Below are 4,241 nucleotides of genomic sequence, written 5' to 3' on the forward strand. Positions count from 1 at the left end.
AGGAAGCTGACGTGGGAGGAGAACAGTTCAGACATGAGCAGAAGATATCTGTGAAGGAACTGAATTGAATAGATTTGAGAGTAAGCATATTTCTAAGCAAGCAAGCCTTTTAAAAAGTATATTTTATTTTTATTTGATTATAACATTTATAAGCAAAGAAACCATCATTGACTGGTGTAGTTTGGATGAGAGAGGAATGCTGTTTCAGTATGTTTTTGTATCTTAAAACCGAAGTTTAAATTAGATGCTAGAAATGAGCTGAAACTTCTAGGATTGTGTGAAAGTGATCCACGACAAGTTTGGCCCAAATAACTTAAATTAACTTAAAAAAAAAAAAGTAATTTGTGATATGAAAGAACTCATAATTAGATCAAATTATACAAAAATTATATATCCTTTGTTATATTTTACATCCAAGGGGGTTGCCATTTTTTCACTTTGGCAATGCATGCTCAGTAGATGATGCAGGTAGGTCTTACTGGAGTGGAACCTACATAGTAAACACCGTTAGCAGAAGCTAATGTGATATAAAAACAATCAAAAGATAATGAGTAACCGTTTAAAGTTACAATGAAGCATATCGCAGTCATTGCGACATATTGTTCTAATATATCTGAGAAAATGTTTTGATCCTAATGTGAGAGCGTCCCATACCCGTCCCATCATGCACATGCGGTGGCCAGTTGGTTGGATTTTATGTCATTTACTGAAAGGGGTAGTCATCAACACACAAATATCGCAGAGCTTCCCTACAGATCCACTAGCCACTCTGTGTACAAACTAGAGCGCTGAACAGACTGTAATTTACAAAGTCTTTTTTCAGGTGAGAGTTTGACAATATATATTTGACAATATATGAAGCATCTTCCTAACCAGTTAGTGCTAGCAGGTTCCTAATGGAAAATTCCATTGGGACCAAGTAGCACTAAATTGGTGACTTAGAAACGACACTGTCAAGGAACGCTATGGACAGAGGAAACATGCAAGAGGAGGAGAGTTTAGTGTCGGAGGTCGTGGATGAGTCTCCTCCATCATACATTTTTTATTTAGAGGAGGAAAGCGGGGATAAAGATATGGTGGAAGAGGACGCCAGGGTGGCAGAGGCTTGTTATGCCAGTTCTGTTAGCTCTTCGCCTGCTGAAGACACAGACGTCCATCCCCGTGAACACTGGGACAGAACTCAATGGGAAAGGAAATGATTCTTATTTCAACCGCTGCGTATATTAGCTGCGACATATGAATCAAGATGCTATGACTGAAAAAACGTGATTGACAGATGACTGTTGATATATGATAGGCTGAATTTAGGTGTACAGGCTGACGTATAACTAACTGGCCTGCATAAGATAACGGGAAAAAAAGTTCTGGTCAGTACTGTAACAAAATTCAAACATAATATTACTTAGAAGAGAACCAGATTTGATGGCTTACAGAGCGCTGAACAGACTGTGTGGAATTTTTGGCTTCCCTTCATATTAATAGGCAACAAGTAGGGAGCCCCAAAAACCACCCATCACAGGACAAATATGTATGAAGTATATGTATGTCCAATATCCGTTACACTAATACTAACTGCTAATTGCATTAAAAACTGTTGAAACATATAAAACACATCACTACAACAGGTGAAAATTGTCATGCCGTTTAAAGAGATCTGACCCAGATGCAAGAAACCACTAAGAGAAACCAGAGTAAAAGTTTAACAGGTTTATTTGGAGTCCAAATGGGTTTGATTCTGGTAAACTCAGAGGGCTGGTAAACCGGAACTGGAAGTAGGAGGGGAGGTTCACAGTGGTTAGTTCAGGGTCCATGGGAACTTCGAACGACGTCTAGCAAAAACAGAGGATAACTGGACTCACATTTGCGGAGAAAGGTTACTTCCCAGTATCCAGTCGGTGAGTGTTTTTCCAGAGATAGAGTGGCTCGTTGGAGGGCGGACAGGTTTTGGTTTGGTTGGTTCCTGAGGAGCAATGGAGCGGACTGCTACTTAGATTTTCAGGAGTACTTGAACGGGACGTGTGGAGATAAATCCCCTGCTCAGTGTGAAGCTCAAAGAAATCCTTCCAGGGGGGAGAAGGCCTATAATCCAGTATGCAGGATGACTTCCTGCTGAAAGGCAAAATACAAAAACAACGTTAGAACTCAGAGAAACAAAGACTCAGTTAGACTCAGCTAACTCAGCTCGGCTAGAGTACCCAAAACTGGCAAACACTCTGGCGTCAGGGTAGTGACAGTCTGCCGCTCAAATACTCTTCAGTGATGAGCCAACCAGCAGCAGGTGTGCAGGAGGACCAACAAGGAGAGGGCACCACCAAAGCACAACCCACACAGACTGGATTCCTAACAAAAATTGTTGTTGTGAAGCAGTCTAAAATAATAATCTCCAGAAACCATGGTAAGGGTTCACCGAAGGACGACTGTTCTGACTGAATGATGACTTTTCCCCTCGATTCATGAGGAAAACTTCCTCACTGTCTGGCCACTGTCAGTCAAAGATCCTTAATTGCGTTGGCCATTCAGCATCAAACAGCCTGTTTCAATTCAATTCAGTTTATTTATATTGCGCCAATTCACAACACATTTCATCTCACATTTCACATTCATCTTATTCATTTCATCGCACTTTATAATTCACTAGATCATACAGTCAAATTCATTCAAAGTTTTCTATCTAAGGAAAACCAGTTGATTGCATCGACTCATTGACTCTAATGTAATCCCTCACACTAAGCATGCTTGTAGCGACAGTGGAGAGGAAAAACTTCCTTTTAACAGGAAGCAACCTCCAGCAGAACCAGGCTCATTGTGAGTGTCCATCAGCTGAGGCCGACTGGCGTTCAAGGAGACAGAAGAAAATACAAAAGGTAGCTGTAAAAGCTAAAAAGCCCCATCCAGGAAACACACAGCCAGACAGACGAGCTTCAAGCCAACCTCCAAAGTCAAAAGATGAAGAGATCACATCCAGCCAGTCACAGTCATGACCCACCCCTGCTCCATAGATCACTAAGAGGTTTAATCTAATTGGATGTGACTTATTTCGCCATGTTATCCAATCAGGGCTCTACTTTCTCGCTGCTTATCCCAGTAGGGAGAAGCTCAAACCTCAACAGAGATTTCTCGTAGATACTGGTAGGCAGTGTCCTGCTGCTCCACAGTGGAGGGGAGATCACGCCAAAGAGCAGAATAAACAGCTAATTAATGTGCCACATTCTCATGAAATCAGGTGCATTTTAGTGCATTTTTAATGCAGTTTAATGGCTACATTTATAAAGTATGACATGAATATATTACCAATAATTTTATGAAATTCATTGGGGGAGTTTTATCCTCCCTGGTATTCAATGAGAAATTGCCACTGTACAGAACCTAGCATAAGTCATTTACCCAGTATACATAGCAGTGTAGACAACATACAGTATTATCTTTTATTTACATAAAACATGAACAATTCTCAAGTAAAGCCTATTCTTACAACTAATTTTGGGTCCCTTTAAAAAAATATTTTTCCCAATTATTTCTCATGTTTTTTCCTCCAATTCAATTCAGTTTATTTATACAGCACCAATTCACACTGTTCATCTCAAGGCACTTTTCAGAAACAATTCAAGAAAGAACCTGAATTGTTATGGGAATAGTATTTCTTGTCCCAAACAACTCCTCTCACCCAAACTGGCTCAAAGTTTTCTAAGGAAAGCCAGCTGAATGCATCGACTCATTGACTCAACAGAAATCCCTCAAACTAAGCATGCTTGTAACGACAGTGGAGAGCAAAAACTCCCTTTTAACAGAACAAACCCTCCAACAGAACCAGGCTCAGTGTGAGCGACCATCTGCTGAGGCCGACTGGGGTTCAAGGAGACAGAAGCAGACATACAGAAAGAAGCAGAGATAAAAATTGTCTAATTTCCATTTTGTGTTATTTCAGTCCTTCCCAGGTTTGACATAAGCCCTTTTGTATTTCCTCATTGCTTACCTTTGCCCCATAGTGTCACTCTCTTTTCTCTCAGTTCCCTTCCTGCCCTTTCTGGCCACACCTGCTCCCGGTAAAGTAAATATCTCCACACATTTTTCAGTATTCTCCTCACAACTAAATAAACACCTCCTCTGTAATTAATCTTTGCTGGATTATGTAGAATAATTCCTGTGTTAATCTGCTCTGGTTCTCATTGTTTCTTGCCTGTTTACCCTTTGAATTTATAATACTGCTGCCATTATTAATAAATCTACAATTGAAAAAAAAA

The sequence above is a fragment of the Cyprinodon variegatus genome, unplaced genomic scaffold, assembly GCF_000732505.1.
Source record: "Cyprinodon variegatus isolate N-32 unplaced genomic scaffold, C_variegatus-1.0 Scaffold283, whole genome shotgun sequence".
NCBI classification, from domain to species: Eukaryota; Metazoa; Chordata; class Actinopteri; order Cyprinodontiformes; family Cyprinodontidae; genus Cyprinodon; species Cyprinodon variegatus.